General features: G+C 45.0%; 1 non-coding gene across 1 annotated transcript; it reads left to right on the plus strand.

Moving 5' to 3' along the window:
* Positions 1 to 2,067: 2,067 nt before the first annotated feature.
* Positions 2,068 to 2,149, plus strand: trnas-gcu (transfer RNA serine (anticodon GCU)). Its single transcript has one exon. It is a non-coding gene; the product is annotated as a tRNA-Ser (tRNA).
* Positions 2,150 to 22,436: the final 20,287 nt, after the last annotated feature.

The following is a 22,436-nucleotide window of genomic DNA, read 5'->3' on the forward strand; positions in this document are numbered from 1 at the left end:
ATCCGAGTTTGGAATATATTATCATTCAGGAGGAAGAAAAATCAAAAGGAACCAAATAAGAAAACCCAGTCTCCAGATTTGAGAATCTGCAGATCCGCTTTGGGAAAGTGAATCAGGGCAGAATGAAGGGTGAACAGTCCAACTGCCCAGAAGAGATGAAGACACAGCTCAGTCAACACGTTCCCCTGGTTTATGATGCTGGAACATTCCTCACACAGAAATGATTCAACCCAATGACAAACATTCTTACAGCTGATAATTTATGCTACTGATTTAAGGACTGTCTCATGTGGTTACCGAGTGATGACGAGAAGATATTAAACTTTGTTCTATTCAATCTAGCTGTGATGAAGTTTGAATTTTTCTCCCTTTTATAAACAGTATTTGAAGGGTCTCGGTAACAATGTTCAGTGTTGATGAGAGTGGGGTCTGGGTGAGAAGCTGCTGAGTGTGACAGGGTCAGAACTGGATGCAGGAAGTTCTCTGACAGTCTCCCTCTATCTCTCTAATGGGTTTGAGTTGATTTACGACTGGTAGCTTTTATTTTACTTTTCTTATTTAGAGATACAGCCCCTTCGGCCCACCGAGTCTGTGCCAACCAGCAACCACCCATTTATACTAATCCTACATTAATCCCATATTCTCTACCACATCCCCAACATTCTCCAACCATGTACCTACACGAGGGACAATTTACAATGGCCAATTTACCTATCAACCTGCAAGTCTTTTGGAGGTGGGAGGAAACCAGAGCACCCGGCGGAAACCCACACAGACACAGGGAGAACTTGCAAACTCCACACAGGCAGTACCCAGAACTGAATCCTGGTCGCTGGAGCTGTGAGGCTGTGGTGCTAACCATTGCGCCACTGTGCCGCTGTTGGTGTTTTGATAAATGAAGGAAGTTCCCTCCACCCATTTTTTCTGGACAGACAGTGTGGTATAAGGATGTCTCGGGTTAATGCTGAAGATAGTGGGATCAACCCCTCCCAATGTCAGAGTGATGATGTAACAGTCACATGAGATGAGGATTGGGAGAAGAGAGAGCAGCACCAAGGATGCTAGCTTAGCAGGCTTGATGAGTGTGTATATAGTATTGTGTAAATTAGAAAGAGTTCTTAGTTCTTTCAGCAGGAACTGTGTCCAGAAAATATCGAGAAACTCACAATTTTATTATTCAGGAGTCGGAACACAGATATTAATTCCAAGTCACAGTTCTGGGACCAATTAACAAAAAAAGTAGAGAATAATATTACTCTCTGATTGAAATCCCCCAGTGAGGAGACAGTTAAACAGATGATCTGTTGGGGCATTATTCAATCCAAGGTTTCAGCAACATTTAATCTCCCTTTTTGGTGAAATTCTCTGTTATTTGCAACGTTTTTTATCAGCTTTGATGGGCGAGTGAAAAAACTGAAAAAATTGAACAGCTCCATCCTTTCTTTTCTTCCTTCTTCTCTTCTTTCCATCAGTTTCTCTTTTCTGTCCCAGATCAATATCATGATGAGAATCCCAATTTAATCTGCTGTTTCTGGTGTTTTATCCATTCCAATCAAAATTTCAACATTCCAATCAAATCTATTTGTTATTCCACAGTGTCTCTCCATTTGTTTTATTCTGTTGTATTCTCTCACAGTCTGTTTGATGATCAATGTTACATCTCACTCTCTGTTCTGGTGAAGATCAGAAGCAGTGATATCTGTTTCCACCACCCGACAAGTCGGCCTGAGGCTGTGCCTCGCTGATCATGTGAAGTTAAAGCAATTCTTCCAGTCAGTTAGTTCAGTTGTCATTTCATGAGAAATTCGGTCATCATGACTTCGTCAGTGACCTAATGGTTCAGGTGTCTGAGTGATGTTAATCATGATGTGATGAAATGATTGTATGTTCCAGTCTTTCCGTGGTGGGTTTTCACACTGAGTAGAAACGTGTTGGACATGGTCTGGAAATGTTTCACACCGCTCCATTCCCAACTTCATTTACTGACAGAAGATATATTTCCATCATTACACAGCTGGCTGCACAGCCAGAATCTGTGCTGAAGGTGACAGCTATGTCTATGCAACTGACAAGGTGGCGGAGAGGTTAAGGCGATGGACTGCTAATCCCTTGTGCTCTGCACACGTGGGTTTGAATCCCATCCTTGTCGCTAGTTTATGAACTGTTCAGTGTATTGTTTATGTGTAAAGTCAGCCTCGAAACCTGTTCTTGTCAATGTCCAGACAGTGATTCCAGAATTGGTTATACTTTATTAAAATTGAGACAGACAATTGGAATTCTTCACCCAAACTGCACTGGAATGAAGATCAAATAGGGATCACGAAACGGAGCAGGATTTTTCCTCCCCACCTTCCTTCCATCTTTACTTTCTCTGGATTTGCACCAAGTGAAAGACAAATGGGAAAATAAAATGGCGAGGGAGCAGATGCAGAAAATTATCCTTTGGCAAGAAATTTATTTTCAAATCTTCTTGATAGATTAAGTGAGTGAGCAATGCTTTGGCAGATGGTGTTTAAAATGAGGTGTCATCTACTACCTACTTTAGATCAGAGTGCTTTTTTGTATGAGGTGCGATGTTAGAAACGGCGGAGGAGCAGAGACCCGAATACTGAATTAATAAAAGCTAGTGGACTGGTAGAAAATAATGTGAAAAGTGAACAGAATATGAAGATTGGAACTCATGTTGCAGTGATATAAAGCTCTGTGCTCCTGAAGTAAATGTCCAAGCCCAGATTGTGGGGAATCTGTGGAGAGTGATTTGGTTTTTATTCATTCTTGGGTGTGAGTATCGCTGATAAGGCTAGCATTTATTACCCATTCCTATTGCCGTTGAGAAGGTGGTGGAGAGCTGCCTTCTTGAACTGATGCAGTCCATATGGTGCAGGAACACCCACAGTGCTATTGGGGAGGGAGTTCCAGGATTGTGACCCAACAACAGCGAAGAAATGGCTATATTGTTCCAAGTCAGGATGGTGAGTGACTTGAAGGGGAACCTGCAGGTAGTGAGTTCCCATGCATCTGCTGCCCTTGTCCTTTGAGGTGGTAGTGGTCACGAGTTTGGAAGGTGCTGTTGAAGGATACTTGGCGAGTTGCTGCAGTGCATATGGAGATGGTACACACTGCAGCCATTGTTTACTGGTTGTGGAGGGATTGAATGTTCAAGGTGGCGGGTGAGGTGCCGATCAAGTGCGCTGCTTTGTCCTGGATGGTGTTGAGCTTCTTGAGTGTTGTTGAGTGGGATGTATTCCATCACACTCCTGACTTGTGCCTTGTAGATGGTGGACAGGATTTGGGGTGTCAGGAGGTGAGATACTCGCTGCAGAATTCGTAATCTCTGACCTGCGCTTATAGCCACAGCATAGATGTGACTGGCCCAGTTACGTTTCTGGTCAAGATGTTGATGGTGGGGGATTTAACGATGATAATACTTCTGAATATCAAAAGGTAGATTTTTTTTCTCTCTCATTGGAGATGTTCACTGCTTGGCACTTGTGTGGCCAGAAGGTTGCTTGTCACTTATCAGCTCAGGCCTGAATGTTGTTCAGGTCTTGCTGCTTGCAGGCACAGACTGCTTCAGTATCTGAAGAGTTGTGAGTCATCATCTAATATTCCCACTTCTGACTTATGTTGAAGAGAAAGTCGTCAATGAAACAGCTGGGATGTTTGGGTCTCGGACACTACCCTGAGAAACTCCTGAGGCAATGTCTTGGGCTGAGATGATTGGCCTCCACGAACCTCAACATCTTGTTTTGGGCGAGGTATGACTTCAACAATTGGAGAGTTTTCCCCCTGATTCCCATTGATTTCAATTTTGCTGGGGATCCTTGATGCCACACTCACTCAAGGGTAATCACTCTCACCTCTCCTCTGGAATTCCACTCTTTCGTCTCTGCTTGGACCAAGCTGGAATGTGATCATACGAACATAAGATCAGAAGAACTAATAGCAGGAGTAGGCCATTTGGCTGCTCGAGCTTGCTCCGCCATTCAATAGGATCATGGCTGACCTGATCATGACCTCAACCCCACTTTCTTGCCTGCCCACATAACCCTTGGCTATCTTGTAGATAAAAATCTTGAAGACATTCAATGACCCAGCCTCCACTGCTCTCTGCGGTAAAGAATTCGAAAGATTAATGACCCTCTGAGAGAAGAAATTCCTTCTTAAATGAAAAACCCCTAAATCTGAAACTGTGTCCCCTAGTACTAGATTCCACCACGAGGGGAAACATCCTCTCAGCATCTACCCTGTCAAGCCCCCTCAGAATCTTTTATGTCTCAATACGTTCTCCTTTCATTTTTCTCAACTCCAATGAGTATCGGTCCATCCTGCTCAGCTTTCCTCATAAGACAACACCTTCATCACAGGAATCAATCCAATGAACCTTCTCTCAACTGCCTCCAATGCAAGTATCTCCCTCCTTAAATAAAGAGACAAAAACTGTACACAGTACTCCAGGTGTGGTTTCATCAGCACCATGTACATTTGTAGCAAGACTTCTCTACTTTTATACTCCATTCCCCTTGCAATAAAGGGTAACATTCCATTTGCCTTCCTAATTATTTGCTGTACCTGCATGGTAACTTTTTGCGATTCATGTACGAGGACACCCAGATCCTTCTACACCGCAGCATTCTGTAATCTCTCACAATTTAAATAATCTTTTTCTTTTCTATTCTTCCTGCCAAAGTGGATAACCTCACATTTTCCCACATTCTACGCTATCTGCCAAATTATTTCCTGGAGCTGAGAGACCCTGGCAGAACCTAAACTGAGCATCGATGATCAGATTATTGCTAAGTGTGTGGTGCTTGATAGCACTGTTGGTGACATCTTCCATCACTTTGCTGATGATTGATAGTAGACTGATGGGGTGGCAATTGGTCAGATTGGATTTGTCCTGCATTTTTTTTATGGAGAGGGCACACTTGGACAATTTTCCACATTGTCAAGTCGATGCCTGTGTTGTAGCTCTACTGGAACAGCTTGGCTGAGGGTGCAGCTAGTTCTGGAGCACAAGTCTTCAGTACTAGAGCCGGAATGTTGTTAGGGCCCATAGTCTTTGCTGTATCGAGTGCCTTCAGCTGTTTCTTGCCATTATGTGGAGTGAAGCAAATTGGCTGAAAACTGGAAGCTGTGATGCTGGGGACCTCAAGAGGCCGAGATGAATCATCCACTGAGCAATTTCTGACTGAAGATGGTTTCAAATGCCCCAGCTTCACCTTTTGCACTGACGTGCTCGGCTCCACCAACATTGAGGATAGGAATGTTTTTGGGCCCTCCTCATCTGGTTCGTTATTTAATTGTCCACCACCATTCATGACTGGATACCTAGTTTCTCAGGGCAGTGTCCGAGGCCCAACCATTCTCAGCTGTTTCATTGATGGCTTTCTCTTCAACATAAGTCAGAAGTGGGAATGTTCGCTGATGATTCACAACTCCTCAGATACTGAAGCAGTCTGTGCCTGCAAGCAGCAAGACCTGAACAACATTCAGGCTTGAGCTGATAAGTGACAAGCAACATTCCTTGATCGGATCCTGAGGGAGATATCCGTGTGTGGAGCGGCGGGATGTATGGAGAGTGATTCTGAAGAGGGTGTCTGAGCCTCGAGGGAAGAATCTGTGGAGAGTGATCCTGAAGTGGGTGTCCGAGCCTGGAGTGGCAGGATCTGTGGAGAGTGATCCTGATGAGTGTGAGTAAACCTGGAATGGAAGCTTTCTGTGGAGGTGTAGGAAGAGGCCATTCATTCCCAGTATTCTATAAAGGTTTAGCATAACTTATATGTTTTTACTCTGTGCCTCTATTAATAAAGCCAAGTGTCCTGTTTGCTCTTAGCTACCTTTTCAATCCTTCTGACATTGGTGTACATTGTCTCTCTGCTCCTGCACCCAGTTTAGAATTGTAACGTTTCATTTATATGAGACTGTGCCTCTCTGATCATGTGGAATTAAAGCAATTCTTCCAGTCAGTCAGTTCAGTTGTCATTTCATGAGAAATTCGCTCATCATGACTTCGTCAGTGACCTCATGGTTCAGGTGTCTGAGTGATGTTAATCATGATGTGATGATATGATTGTATGTTCCAGTCTTTCCGTGGTGGGTTTTCACACTGAGTAGAAACGTGTTGGACATGGTCTGGAAATGTTTCACACCGCTCCATTCCCAACAGGCCATGACCTGATGTGATGGAAATTTCATTTACTTACAGAAGCTGCATTTCCATCATTGCACATCTGGCTGCACAGCCAGTATCTGTACTGTCCAAACAGCTGACAAGGTGGTCGAGAGGTTATGACGGTGGCGTGCTCATGCATTTTGCTTTGCATGTGTGGGTTCGGATCCCAATTTTGTCGTTAGTTCATGAAGTGTCTAGTACATTGTTGTGGGGGAGCTTTTGTGGAACGTTGGCCTGGAAACATGTTCTTGTCAATATCTCGCTGGTGATTCCAGAATTGTTTATCCTTTATTAAAATTGAGACAGACAATCGGAATTCTTCACCCAAATTGGACTGGAATGAAGATCAAATAGGGATCACGAAAAGGAGCAAGATTTTCCCCTCCTTCCTGCCTTCCATCTTTACTTTCTCTGGATTTGCACCAAATGAAATACTAATGGGAAAAGCAAATGGCAAGGGAGCAGAAGCAGAACATTATCCTTTGGCAAGAAATTTATTTTCAAATCTTCTTGATAGATTAAGTGAGTGAGCAATGCTTTGGCAGATGGAGTTTAAAATGTGGGGTCATCTCGGACCTACGAAAGACAGATCAGAGTGTTTTTTATAAGGGGTGAGATGTTAGAAACTGGAGAAGCAGAGACCCGAGTGCTGAATCACTAAAAGCTAGTGGACTGGCAGAAAATAATGTGAAAGGCTAATGGAATCTGAAGATTGGAACTCATGTTGTAGTTATATAAAGCTCTGTGCTCCTGAAGTAAATGTCCAAGCCTGGATTGTGGGGAATCTGTGGAGAATGATTTGTTTTTTATTCATTCTTGGGTGTGAGTATCGCTGGCAAGGCTAGCATTTATTGTCCATCCCTAATTGCCCTTGAGAATGTGGTGGGGAGCTGCCTTCTTGAACTGCTGCAGTCAATGTGGTGTAGGAACACCCACAGTGCTATTGTGGAGGGAGTTCCAGGATTTTGACCCAGCAACAGTGAAGAAATGGTGATATAGTTCCAAGTCATGATGGTGAGTGACTTGGAGGTGAACCTGCAGGTGGTGGTGTTCCCATGCATCTGCTGCCCTTGTCCTTCGAGGTGGTAGTGATCACGGGTTTGGATGGTGCTGTCGAACGTTACTTAGCGAGTTACTGCAGTGCATCTTGTAGGTGGTACACACTGCTGCCACTGTGCTCTGGTGGTGGAGGGAGTGAATGTTTAAAGTGCTGGGTGAGGTACCGATGAAGAGGACTGCTTTGTCCTGGGTGGTATTGAGCTCTTTATGTGTTGTTGGAGCTGCAGCTGTCCAGAAAAGTGGAGAGTATTCCATCACACTCCTGACTTGTGCCTTGTAGATAATCGACAGGCTTTGGCATGTCAGGAGGTGAGATACTTGCTGCAGAATTCCCAATTTCTGACCTACGCTAAAAGCCGCAGCATAGATGTGACTGGTCCAGTTTAGTTTCTGGTCAATGGTAACCCCCAAGATGTCGATGGTGAGGGATTCAGTGATGATAATGCTGCTGAGTATTAAAAGGTAGATGGTTTGATTCTCTCTCATTGGAGATGTTCACTGCGTGGCACTTTTGTGGCAACCAAGTCGCTTATCACTTATCAGCTCAAGCCTGAATGTTGTTCAGGTCTCGCTGCTTGCGGACATGGACTGCTTCAGTATCTGAGGAGTTGTGAATCATCACCTAACATTCCCACTTCTGACTTAAGTTGAGGGGAAACTCATTAATAAAACAGCTGAGGATGGTTGAGCCTAGGACACTACCCTGAGAAACACCTGAGGCAATGTCCTGGATTGAGATGATCGGCCTCCACCAACCATAATCATCTTGCTTTGTGCTAGGTAAGACTCCAACAAGTGGACAGTTTTCCCCTGATTCCCATTGATTTCAATTTTGCTGGGGATCCTTGATGCCACACTCACTCAAGGGTAATTACTCTCACCTCTCCTCTGGAATTCCACTCTTTTGTCTCTATTTGGAACAAGCTGCAATGAGATCATAAGAACAGAAATAGTAGCAGGAGGAGGACATTTGTCCCCTCGAGCCTTCTCCGCCATTCAATAGGATCATGGATGATCTGATCATGGCATCAACCCCACTTTCTTGCCTGCCCCCCATAACCCTTGACTTCCTTGTAGATAAAAATCCAAAGATGAACGACTGTCTGAGAGAAGAAATTCCTCCTCATTTCCTTCTTAAATGGAAAATCCCTAATTCTGAAACTGTGTCCCCTAGTTCTAGATTCCACCACGAGGGGAAACATCCTCTCAGCATCTACCCTGTCAAGACCCTTCAGAATCTTATATGTCTCAATACGATCACCTCTCATGTTCCTAAACTCCAATCAGTATAGGTCCAACCTGCTCAATCCTCCTCACAAGACAACCCCTTCATCACAGGAATAAATCCAGTGAACCTTCTCTGAACTTTTTTTTAAATTTCCAACATATACTTTATTCGTTAAAAAAACTATAAAAAGATACATTACAAAACAGTTCAAAAACAGCACCAAGTCAACAATACAAAGATTGCAAAGGAGATCAGTTTCCTTCAGTACAGGAATGAATTGTCTCACAACCCTTCCATTTCATTTTACCTGCCATGTACTTTTTGCAGCAAACAAATATTTTCTGGAATAAAAACAAGAAATACTGGAACCACTCAGCAGATCTGGCAGCATCTGTGGAAAGAGAAGCAGAGTTAACGTTTCGGGTCACTGACCCTTCTTCGGAACTGACAAATATTAAAAATGTCACAGGTTATAAGCAAGTGAGGTGGGGGTGGGGCAAGAGATAACAAAGGAGAAGGTGCAGCTTGGACAAGGCCACATAGCTGACCAAAAGGTCATGGAGCAAAGGCAAACAATATGTTAACGGTGTGTTGAAAGACAAAGCATTAGTACAGAATAGGTGTTAACGGACTGAATATTGAACAGCAGCAAGTGCAAACCTGAAAAAAAAACAGTGGGTAAGCAAACTGAATAAACTAAGATGAAATGAAATAAATGCAATATAAAAGGTTGTAAAAAATGTAAAAAAGCAAAAAAGAAGAAAAAAGAAAAAACAACTAAAAATGAAAGTAAAATGGGGGGCTGTCATGCTCTGAAATTATTGAACTCCATGTTCAGTCCGGCAGGCTGTAGTGTGCCTAATCGGAAGATGAGATGCTGTTCCTCGAGCTTGCGTTGATGTTCACTGGAACACTGCAGCAATCCCAGGACAGAGATGTGAGCATGAGAGCAGGGGGGAGTGTTGAAAAGGCAAGAAACCGGAAGCTCAGGGTCCTGCTTGCGGACTGAGCGGTGGTGTTCCGCAAAACGGTCACCCAGTCTGCGCTTGGTCTCCCCAACATAGAGGAGACCACATTGTGAGCAGCGAATACAGTATACTACATCAAAAGAAGTACAAGTAAATCGCTGCTTCACCTGAAAGGAGTATTTGGGGCCTGGGATAGTGAGGAGAGAGGAGGTAAATGGGCAGGTATTACACCTCCTGCGATTGCAGGGGAAGGTGCCATGGGATGGGGACGAGATGGTGGGGGTAATGGAGGAGTGGACCAGGTTGTCGCGGAGGGAACAATCCCTTCGGAATGCTGACAGGGGAAGGGAGGGGAAGATGCGTTTGGTAGTGGCATCACGCTGGAGGTGGCGGAAATGGCAGAGGATGATCCTTTGGATATGGAGGCTGATGGGGTGGAAAGTGAGGACAAAGGGAACCCTGTCATGTTTCTGGGAGGGAGGGGAAGGGTTGAGGGCAGAGGTACGGGAAATGGGCCAGACACGGTTGAGGGCCCTGTCAACAACAGGCGGGGGGGGGATTCCTCCGTTGAGGAAAAAGGAGGTCATACCAGAAGCACCGTCATGGAAGGTAGCATCATCAGAGCAGATGAGTCGAAGACGGAGAAACTGGGAGAATGGAATGGAGCCCTTACAGGAGGTAGGGTGTGAAGAAGTGTAGTCGAGGTAGCTGTGGGAGTCGGTGGGCTTATAATGGATATTAGTAGACAACCTATCCCCAGAGATGGAGACAGAGAAGTCGAGGAAGGGAAGGGAAGTATCAGAGATGGACCATGTAAGGGTGAGAGAAGAGTGGAAATTGGAAGCAAAGTTGATAAAGTTTCCCAGTTCGGGGCGGGAGTAGGAAACAGCACCGATGCAGTCATCAATATACCGGAAAAAGAGTTGGGGGAGGGGGACTGAGTAGGACTGGAACAAAGAATGCTCGACATATCCCACAAAAAGATAGGCATAACTAGGACCCATGCGGGTACCCATAGCGACACCTTTTTCTTGAAGGAAGTGCGTGGAGTTGAAGGAGAAGTTGTTCAATGTGAGAACAAGTTCAGCCAGGCGGAGGAGGGTGGTGGTGGATGGGGACTGGTTGGACCTCTGTTCCACGAAGAAGCGGAGAGCCCTCAAACCATCCTGGTGGGGGATGGAGGTGCAGAGGGATTGGACGTCCATAGTAAAGAGGAGGAGGTTGGGACCAGGAAACTGGAAATTGTCAAAATGACGTAAGGCGTCAGAAGAGTCACGGATGTAGGTGGGAAGAGACTGGACCAGCGGAGAAAAGATAGAGTCAAGATGGGAAGAAATAAGTTCAGTGGGGCAGGAGCAAGCTGACACAATGGGTCTGCCGGGACATTCCCGTTTGTGGATTGTGGGAAGGAGGTGGAAGCGGGCTGTCCGGGGTTGCGGGACTATGAGGTTGGAAGCTGTAGAGGGAAGATCTCCAGAGGAGATGAGGTCAGTGACAGTCCTTTGGATGGTGGCTTGATATTCGCCGATGGGGTCATGGTCCAGAGGGAGGTAGGAAGAGGTGTCTGTGAGTTGGCGCTGAAACTCTGCAAGGTAGAGGTCGGTACGCCATACAACAACAGCACCACCCTTGTCTGCAGGTTTGATGACCATGTCGGGGTTAGACCTGAGAGAACGGAGTGCATCAAGATCAGAGGGGGACAGGTTAGAGTGAGTGAGGGGGGCAGAGAAATTGAGATGACAAATGTCCAGCCGACAGTTTTCAATGAAGAGATCAAGAGTGGGTAAGTGGCCAGGGGGAGGGGTCCAGGTAGAGGGAGAATGCTGGAGGTGGGTGAATGGGTCTGCTGGTCGGGAGGAGGACTCCTGGTCAAAAGAAGTGAGCCTGGAGGCGGAGAAATATTTTCTGGATACAGCCCGAGGGGATTTCCATGGATCCAGTCCCTCAGTTCACCTTCGTGGGGGTACCTTACACAGTGGTCTTCCCCAGTGAACCTTTGCCCCAAGCTGTAGTGCGTCCCTCAGCACGTAGTCTTGGACCTTGGAATGTGCCAGTCTGCAACATTAGGTCGTGAACAACTCTTTGCGCTGGAAGACCAGAAAGTTTCGGGCAGACCAAAGGGTGTCTTTCACCGAATTGATAGTCCTCCAGCAGCAGTTTATGTTTATCTCGGTGTGCATCCCTGAGAACAGCCTGTGGAGCACAGACTCCTGTGTTACACAGCTGCTTGGGATGAACTGCGATAAAAACCACTGCATCTTTTTCTGCACCTGCTTTGCAAAGACAGACAGGGCAGTCCTCTCTCCTCTGTCTTGTTTGTTTGCTGTATTGAACCCTTTGCTGAGTCTATTAGGAAGGATGCAAGCATAAGGGAGGTGTTACAATCCGAGGCAGTGGAGTCACTCAGGTTAAAACTTCCCTGTACCTGGATGACGTCGCCGTCTTTTGCTCGGATCCGCTGTCCGTTCGCAGACTGATCAGCATCTGCGACCAGTTCGAACTCGCCTCGGTAGCCAAAGTTAACCACGGCAAGAGCGAGGCCATGTTCTTTGGGAACTGGGCTGACCGATCCTTTGTCCCCTTCGCCGTCAGGTCAGACTACCTGAAGTTGCTGGGGATATGGTTCGGAAGGGCCGGGGCGTGCACCAAAACCTGGAAGTAGCGAGTAGCCAGGATACACCATAAGCTGAGCATGTGGGAGCAGCGATCTCTCTCCATTGTGGGTAAGAACCTGGTGATCAGGTGCGAGGCGCTCACGTTGCTGTACGTGGTGCAGTTCTGGCCCATACGCCACTCCTGCGCTGTGGCGATCACCCGAGCCATTTTCCGCTTCATATGGGGTTCCAAAATGGACCAGGTCTGGAGGGACACGATCTTCAAACCCCTGGATAAGGGCGGGAAAAATGTACCCAACGTCGCCCTCATCCTGATGACTACCTTCGTGTGCAGCTGCATCAAGCTGTGCGCAGATTCCACGTGCACAATCTCCAAGTGTCACTACGTGCTGAGGTTCTATCTGTCCCCAGCGTTGTGAAGGATGGGCCTGGTCACATTGCCGCGGAATGCTCCATCCAGTTGGACTGTGCCGTACCACCTATCCTTCGTGGGAAAGTTTCTGTGGAAAAACATCTTTGACCACCAATCCTTCAGGTAGTGGTCTGCATGGAATGTCCTCAAGGCCCTACAGGAAAAGGAGGTGGTGGATCCAGTCGGATGGTTCTCCGAGCAAACTGCCAAAGTCATTTGGCGGAATGCCTCATCACCAGAACTTTCACACAAGCACCAAGATGAAACTTGGCTGGTGGTGAGAAGAGCCCTCCCCATCAGATCCTTCCTGCACGCCCGAAGTCTCACCCCCTCCGCTCAATGCCCTCGAGGTGGCTGTGGCGGGGAAGAGACAGTTGCCCACCTCTTTCTCTGAATTGCCTCCAATGCAAGTATATCCCTCCTTAAATAAGGAGACCAAAACTGTTCACAGTACTCCAGGTGTGGTTTCACCAACACCCTGTACATTTGTAGCAAGACTTCTCTCCTTTTATACTCCATTCCCCTTTGTAATAATGGGTAAAATTCCATTTGCCTTACTAATTATTTGCTCTACCTGCATGCTAACTTTTTGTGATTCACGTACGAAGACACCCAGATCCTTCCATACCGCAGCATTCTGTAGTCTCTCGCAATTTAAATAATATTTAATTTATCTGTTCTTACTACCAAAGTGAATAACCTCACATTTTCCCACATTATACTCCAGCTTCCAAATGTTTGCCTGGATCTGAGAGGCCGTGGCGGAATCTAAACTGAGCATCGATGAGCAGTTTATTGCTAAATGCGTGGTGATTGATATCACTGTTGATGACATCTTCCATCACTTTGCTGATGATTGATAGTGGACTGATGGGGCGGTAATTGGTCAGATTGGATTTGTCCTGCTTTTTTTTTATGGACAGGGCACACCTGGGCAATTTTCCACATTGTCGAGTAGCTGTTTGTGTTGTAGCTCAAAAAAAATTATCTTAATAAATTATCAGCTGTAAGCACGTTTGTCATCAGGTTGAATAATTTCTGTGTGAGGAATGTTCCAGCATCATAAACCAGGGGAACGTGCTGACTGAGCTGTGTCTTCATCTCTTCTGGGCAGTCGGACAGTTCACCCTTCATTCTGCTCTGATTCACTTTCCCAAAGCAAATCTATAGATTCTCACATCTGGAGACTGGGTTTTCTTGTTAGGTTCCTTTCGATTTTTCTTGCTCCTGAATGATAATATATGCCAACCTTGGATCAAGGGGAACCCTGTCGCAGTTCTGGGAGGGAGGGGAAGGGGGAAGGCAGAGGTTGAGAGTCCTGTCAACTACACTGGGACGGGGGGGAGGGGGGAGGGGGGAGGGCAGAGGTTGTGGGTCCTGTCAACTACACTGGGACGGGGGTGGGGCGTTGAAATCTGATGATGTTGTTGAATTTAATTTCAAACACTCCTTGAACTCTCTGCCGATGAAGACTGAAAAAGGGAAGAACAACCACACAACAAGGGTATCAAATCCAAGACCCTGAGATTAAAAGTCTCATACTCTACCAACTGAGCGAACAAGGCCTGATACAGTACTTCTACTCTGATACAGTAAATCCACTTACAGAAGCCCCAAAGTGTGAGAAATTCCTCTCACTCATCTATAATAAAACTGAAATCTTTTTCCCTTCCAAATGCTGCCATCTCTTTTGTCAGTATTTATTTCTCTCTCCTTTATATTTAGTTCATGCATTTGTTCAGAATTTTGTTATTTCAATTATATCTGAGGGAAGAAATGAACAGATCTGGCAGCTCAAAACTGGGCATCCATGAGGCACTGTGGGTCATCAGCAGCAGCAGAATTGTATTTAAACACAATATGTTCCCTCCTGGCCTGACATATCCCTCACTCTACCATTACCATCAAGCCAAGGGAGCAAGAGTGTTTCAATGAAGTGTGCAGGAGGGCATGTCAGGAGCAGCACCAAGCAGACCTAAATATGAGGTGTCAACCTGGTGAAGCTGCAACACAGGATTACTTGCATGTCATATAGCGGAAGCAGCATGCAATAGACAGAGCTAAGCAATCTCACAATCAACAGATCAGATCAAAGCTCTGCAGTCCTGCCACATCCAGACCTGACTGGTGGTGGATAATTAAACAATTAACAGGAGTCACAGAGAGTCATAGAGTCGTACAGCATAGAACCAGTCCCTTCGGCCCACCGCGTCCATGCCGAACATTATGCCTATCTATACTAATCCGACCTGCCTGCATTAATTCCATATCCCTCCATGCCTTGCTCATTCAAGTACCTGTCCAGATGCCTCTTAAATGTGACTACTGTTCCTGCCTCCACCAGGCAGTTCATTCCAGATACCCACTATTCTTTCTGTGAAAAATTTACCCCTTTGACCCCCTTTAAACCTCCTCCCTCTTAGCTTAAATCTATGCCCTCTAGTTTTAGTCACCCCTGCCATGGGAAACAGACTCTGGCTATCTACACTATCGATACCTCTCATAACGTGTGACGTAGGAGTAAAGAACGAGTGGCCAAGAGGAGGGAAATGGCACGGCCTAGAGCTAATGGCTGGAGTGGGGGTTGGGGGGCTGGGAGCGAGTGGCAGGAGAGCTGGGTGACGCGAACGGAGAACAATCATCCAGGGGAGCAGCGAGGTGGAGAGCGAGCAGCTGAGGAGAAGAAGCGTCAAGGCCGAGGGGGGAGAGCTCCAACCTCAAAGTCTCCCATTCAGCCGCTTCCTTCAGCTGAGTGAGAGGCTGGATACCCGATGACACTTCAGCGTGAATGTGCGAAGATGGAACATGGGCGGATATGCGATGATGTTGGTGCTGAACCATGACATCATCCTGTGCATGTGCCACTTAATCCTGGCAAGATGTTGCTGTGCCTATGAGCAGCTTGGCGCTCTCCGATGATGTCAGCGGGCCGCTCCGTTGACAGGAATCACATTGTGTCAGCAGTGCCCACAACCCAGGAAAGAATAAAAAAGAGATTTACCACAATGGTAGCAGGGTGAGGGATTTCAGTTATGTGGAGAGATTGGAGAAGCTGGGGTTGTTCTCCTTGCAGCAGAGAAAATTCAGAAGAGATTTGACACATTTGTTCAAAATCATGGAGGTTTTCAATAGTTTAAATAAGGAGAAACTGTTTGCAGTGGTAAAAGGGTCAGTAAGCAGAGGACACAGATATCAGGTGATTGGCAGAAGAACCAGAGGTGACATGAAGAGCCATTTTTTACACTGCAATGTGTTGTGATAAAGAAAGAAAAGACTTGCATTTATATAGCACCTTTCAAGACCACTGGACATATCAAAGCACTTTGTAAACAATGAAATACTTTTGAAGTGTAATCACTGTTGTAATGTCAGAAATGCAGCAGCTAATACCCACAAACAGCAATGTGATAATGACCAACTGATCTGATTGAGGGGCAAATATTGATCACAACACCAGGGAGAATTGCTCTTCACTTGTTTGAAATTGCAGCATGGGATCTTTTACATTCACCGAAACATGCAGACCAGGTCTTGGTTTAACATCACACCTGAAAGGCAGCACCTTCAACACCCTCAGTGCTGCACTGCAGTGTCAGCTGTGAAATCTGAACCCAGAAGCTTGTGATTTCGAGGTGAGTGTGACCAACTGAGCCACAGCTTTTACCTGAGTCTCAATCCTTCTACCAACAGTTTCTCTCTATCGGGTCTGTCACGACCCCTCATGATTGTGAACACCTCTATCAAATCTCCTCTCTAAGGAGAACAACCCCAGCTTCTCCAATCTATCCACATCACTGAAATCCTAACCACACGTTGCAGAAAGGAGTTTTTCCTCAAGTTCCTTCTGGTTTTGTGAGTCACTTTAAATCTGTAACCTTCGGTTATTGACCTTTCAGCAGTTAGAAACAGTTCCTCAGTATTTACTGTACCTCAAACCTTCAAGGAAGCTCTGCAAAGTAACTGAAAATCAAGTTGTCAGAAGTGGGATTTAAACACATGCCTCCAGTGAAAGCTGCAACCTGAACAGAGAAGCTGAAACCGCTCAGTCACCTCAACTGTTCAGACCTTTTTGACCTTGTCATCACTTCTGTACTTTGAAAGGTTCACTCAGTTCAGGAACTTGTTCAATGTTACTGGAATGCTCAGTGATTGGGATATTAACTCCCCCGGGTTTTCCTGAGCTTGTTCTCGGTATATGGGGATGTTTGTCCTGGGCCGTGGAATCTTGCATCCCTGTAATGGACATTAACCCACTGATTGAATCTGTATTCACTGCTTTCTGCTGGTGCTGGGTAATTGCAGAGCGTGGGGCTGGAATGTTGCTGCTTGTCCCGGCCTCACACACTCTGGGAAAGAGTGAATAATTGATGCGTCTGTTTCTGTATCTTAAATGTGACTTAGATCTGCTGTTATTAACCGAGGCAGCGCTGCAGGAGGATACGTTAATAATCTCTCACTAATCAACTGTAACAGTCAGAATGTGTAACTTTGAGCAGCGCTTTCTGCACCGTCAGGGCTGGAAAGTTGAGGGAGGGAGAGACACTGTCAGTATCTGAGTGCATACAGCACTGTACAGAGAAAGAGCCAATATACCGGGGCTGAGACACAGTGCATCTTTTCACATTTAATCACAATAATATCCACAGTCAGGAGCTGAAAATGATGAAAAACTGAATAGCAAGAGCAAAAGTAAGAAAAGTAAGTAATTATAGAATAGCTGATCAGCTTTCACTGTGTTACCTGGTAATCTACTGTTTTATATTCAATGCTGTCTCCACTGTGGCCAGGGAATGATTTCTTCTCAAAGGCTGAACATTAACAAAACTGCTTGTAATTTAAAATCTTTTAAAAGTATTTCCATGGAGCTAATGGGACAAAGTCAAATAACTGCACCAATTATAGGAGAGCTGGTTGGTGATGACGTGGATGTGTCTGCAGTGTGCAGGACCAGACTGTTTCTATAGATTCACAATGAATGTTCCACCCTTTATTTATTACAGTAAAACTGATAGTGGACAATGGCTATTCTGGTTGCAGCAACCTGAAGCTTTAACTCATTAACACCCTACTTTAGGGTAATTTAGAAAGCACAACATGCAGCTCTGTCAGTTAGTGTGTTTGTTTGTTCACCCACAATTTGATGGTTCAAGCACATAAATGGATGAGGCTTTATTAACTTAAACTCTTCTACATCTGCTATATTACTCTTGCTGTTGATTTTTCAAAGATAAGGTTAATCAAGTCTTTCTTTGTGAAATCCATGCTGACTGTGTTTTATTATTTTTCATTTCCATCTGTATTTTCTACTTTGGAGGATTACAGGATATTATCATTTTTTAATTCATTCATGGGAGGTGGGTGTCGCTGGCTGGGCCAGCATTTATTATCCATCCCTAATTGCCTTGAGAAGGTGGTGCTGAGCTGCCTTCTTGAACCACTGTAGTCCATGTACTGCTGTTATGAAGAGAGTTCCAGGATTTTGACCCAGCAACAGTGAAGGAACGGTGATACAGTTATAATTCAGGATAGTGTGTGGCTTGGAGGGGAACTTGCAGGTTGTGGTGTTCCCATGCATCTGCTGCCCTTGTCCTTTTGGTGATAAAGGTCACGGGTTTGGAAGGTGCTGTCGAAGGAGCCTTGGCACATTGCTGCAGTGCATCTTGTGGATGGTACACACTGCTGCCACTGTGTGCCAGTGATGGAGGGCATGAAAGTTGTAAATGGGGTGCCAATCAAGCGGGCTGCTTGGTCCTGTTGAGTTTCTTGAGTATTGTTGGAGCTGCACCCAGCCAGACAAGCGGAGAGTATTCCATCACATTCCTGACTGGTGGACAGGCTTTGGGGAGTCAGGAGGTGAGTTACTTGCCGCAGGATTCCTAGTCTCTGACCTGCTCTTGTAGCCATAATATTTATATGGCTACTGCAGTTCAGTTTCTGCTCAATGCTCACCCCCAGGTTGTTGATAGTGGGGGATTCAGCGATGGTAATGCCATTGAATGTCAAAGGGAGATGGTTAGATTCTTTCTTGTTTGGGATGGTCATCGTCTGGCAGTTGTGTGGTGGGACTCTTATACATCTTTATTGCAGAGTACTCTATTGTACTGATGAGTGACTACACTTGAAAAGTCGTGAAATGCAAGTCTTGCTTTTTCCATTGTTATCAGTGTCATTGTGATCAAAAGATAGGATTCATGAGCACAAAGTTTAAATCAATTTTGATCAAAATAATGTAAAAGCATCTATAATTTTGCACTATACTTAATAATCTCCATCTTCCTATCCTTACCAAATACAATGTCTTTGACCCTGAAATTGATTCCACAATCTCAGTCACTCAGACAATTTCAGCTCAGTTCTGATGAAAGGTCACAGATCTGAAACGTTAACTCTGTTTCTCTCTCCACAGATGCTGCCAGACCTGCTGAGTATTTCCATCATTTTCTGTTTTTATTTCAGATTTCCAGTATCTGCAGTATTTTGCTTCTGTGTTACTTTGAAAGTTAAAACTGACCCACCTGCCTACAATTCACACTGGGGTCTCCCATGAAATGATTCTGTATAATGTTGATGTAGTGAATACAGACTCCGAGCACAGAGCTTCCTGTGGGGAATTGGGGATATGAAAACCAGCAGACTCTGCAGGAATTTCCACTGGGAGCACAAATTCACAAAATCTACCTTTTATATATCGATTCATTTTGATTGTCCTTCTGGAAAATTATCTTGAAACAATTTAAACATCAACCCACAGCTCCATGACTGGGTCAATTATGAGGTCATCCTCTGACAGGTCATGTGACAGCTGGAGCCACAAGACATCAGAACCAGATTTGTGACTGGATTAAAACCCGGAATCCTGTCATAATGGCTTTTCAAATAAAGCTGTTGCTGTTTGAAAACACAGCAGTTAAACTTTCTGCCTGACCATGAGGGGAGCTAGGGAGAAATTTACAAAACTAAATCCTTTTACAAAATAGTTCAAAAACCATTCACTGAAAAATCATGTGAGGACTCATATGCAGTAGAGAAACAAGCAGAATACAGAAAGTACAGAGGAGAGCTGAAAAAGTCAAAGAGATCAGCAAGATGTATGAGAAAAGATTAGCAGGTCACATAACTGGGAACACTGAAGTCTTTTACCAAACATATGGACAGTCAATGAAAGGGTGGGTCAATTAGGAGATCCTGTGGAGGCAGAGGGTGTGGCTGAGGTACCAATTAAGTACATTTCATCTGTCATCACAAAACAAACGGATGCTGCAAATGTCACAGTAAAGGAGGAGGAAGTGGAGAATTTGGAGGGGATGAAAATAGATAAAGAGGAGACAATAACAAGGTTAGCAGTGCTCACAGTAGAAAGGTCACCCGGTCTGGATGGGCTGCATCCTGGGTTGCTGAGGGAAGTAAGGGTGGAAATAGCGGAGACACGAACCACAATCTTTCTATCCTCCTCGAATATGCGAATGATGCCAGAGGACTGGAGGATGGAGGTAAGATTGGGTAGCTCGATCTTAGTTTAACTTGACCATTTTTATAATGTATCCATTGTCAAAACTAACAACGTTACGAAAGCCATTTTATAATTAACACATGACCAAAGGAACCATTTTGTGTTCAGTACTAATGTTTATATCCTGTATAATTAATGAGTAGCTACCCATCCTGAAACAGATGATTGTGAAAGTAATGAACCTTGATTGAGTTATAATTAATGAATCAATAAATATTTTAGAGAGAATGGGGTTTCATTTAAAGTTTGTTCAATCTAATTACTGTGAGTTTCTGTGTCTTTGTGGGAAAGGGCAGTTTCAGCTAAATTTATTCAAACAATGGACTTTTCTAGGACCCCTGATAAAACCCATGGTCTGGTACATCGTGACCTTCAAGAGTCTCGATTTAATGAATAGGAAACTTGTTTCAGATCAGATTGGGAGACAGTGTGAAACCACTCCATTGTACTCATGTCTGAGATGCCGAGGATAGGTGACTGTTCGTGGAAGACGTCATTAAGAACTAATTAAATGTACCTAGCAACAGATAGGAGCAATTATTATTTTACAAGGTGGTGTGATGGCCATCCAGGGGTTAAAAGTAGGGATCTTGTAAGGTTTCAGTGTGCAGGAACACTAGAAGCTCTCAGGGGTAAAGGCTCAGATCATCAACAAGGTTCTCCACCTGATGAGGGATCTAGACTGGACAAAGAGGACCGTGACACTCTGAGACCAAGCTCGACCAGTACGCACACCTGCTAGAGCTGCAAAGTTATATTCCCCAAGTTTGTTAAGTATAATTTTACTTTCAATTATTAAGTACTATTTTACTCTCAATACAAGTTCTGGACTTATTAAACAATTATCCTGTTGCCTTTTTGGTTAAAGTCATGCCCAAAGTGATTGTCCACAATAGACTTTCCAGAACTGAAAGATAAGTCTGCAAGGATTGCTAATTTTACAGCCCTGTTTAAAAAGAGAGATAAACCCAGGAAGTACAGACCAGTTACTCTAATGTCGGTGGTGGGGAAACTTTTAGAGGCAATTATTCAGGAGTAAATTAATTGTCACTTGGTAGAACATGGGCTAATAAATGACAGCCAGTACAGTTTGGTTAACAGAAGATTGTGTCTGAAATAATTAATTAATTTCTTTGATGAAGTTTCACACAGAGTTGACCAGGGTGGTGAGGTTGATGGTGTGTGTCTGGACTTCAAAATTGTGTTTTAAAAAGTACCATAAAATAGACTTGTTAACAAAATTCGAGCAGATGGGATTAAAGGGACAGTGGCAGCGTGGATACAAAATTGGCTGAGGGACAGAAAGCATAAAGTAGGGTGAATGCTTGTTTTTCAGAATGGAGGGACTAATACAGTAATGTCACTGTTGTTGCAGTGTGTGCAGTGTCTGACTCTGAGCTGTCCTGGGGAGGGGGCTGTTTGTGATGTTCCTGTGGGGTGTATTATCATCAGGGTATCTCTCTGAGCTGTCACAGGGATGGGGCAGTGTGTGATATCCTTGTGCATGTCATGCAGGCCCACTGGTGTGTGGTTCCATCCTGATGCCAAGAAACAGAGCCCCATCTACGGGCAAAAAGTCTCACTTCCCTGTGGGTGTCTTGAGAGAGAAGAAGGCTTAGGGAGAAAACCTGGGCAGTAATTCCGGAGTGGAGTCCCGTAGGCGGTTACCTGTTACTTATCAGGCAGTTTTCCAGCAACTCCTGTAGCAGAGCAGTTACCAAACAGTACTGGATTTTCCCTTTCCTTTGGACAATACTAGCAATGCTGAGAGGGGGTCCTGATGTTCAGGGTCTCCATACTATTTGCCCATGAGAGGACACTCCAACTTTGTGGTTAAACATTAACACAACATGGGAAGAAACAGTTACCGATTATAAGCTCTCATTCAATTGGTGTAGAGTATGAGCACCAGGGGTTACTTCCGACAATGGTAGAGAACATCAGATCTCATTGGATAACTACCACCTACTCCAAGCTGGGTAACCCCAGTCAGTTAGTTGCTATCCTGCCACAACCTGCTTGCTTCAATGGGTGCTTGGAGCTCAGAGAGTCATCTCTCAACAGGTGGATCGATAATCTGTGCACCAGGCAAGACAAACTTAACAAAGAAGACACCAGTCCTTCGCATCACAAGCTGGAATCTAAGGACCATGTGTCCTGGCCTTACCGACAACCTTCTGCAGGTTGATGACACACACAAGACAGCTGTGAAGTACAAAGAACTCACAAGACTCAATGTGGACATTGCTGTTCTGCAGGAAACTAGACTCGTTCAAAGTGGATCCCTCAAAGAGAAACACTACACCTTCTTCTGGCAAGGGGAATGCCCAAGAGGCAACTCGTGTGCCTGGAGTGGGTTTCACAGTAAAAAAACATGCTTCTTGCGATGAGTGACCCCCCCCCCCCCCCCACCCCCCCCACAGTTGGCTCAGAGACACTTCCTACTCTTCACTTGTCAACAAGCGCGGG

The sequence above is a fragment of the Heterodontus francisci genome, unplaced genomic scaffold (genome assembly GCF_036365525.1).
Source record: "Heterodontus francisci isolate sHetFra1 unplaced genomic scaffold, sHetFra1.hap1 HAP1_SCAFFOLD_58, whole genome shotgun sequence".
In the NCBI taxonomy this organism is placed as follows: domain Eukaryota; kingdom Metazoa; phylum Chordata; class Chondrichthyes; order Heterodontiformes; family Heterodontidae; genus Heterodontus; species Heterodontus francisci.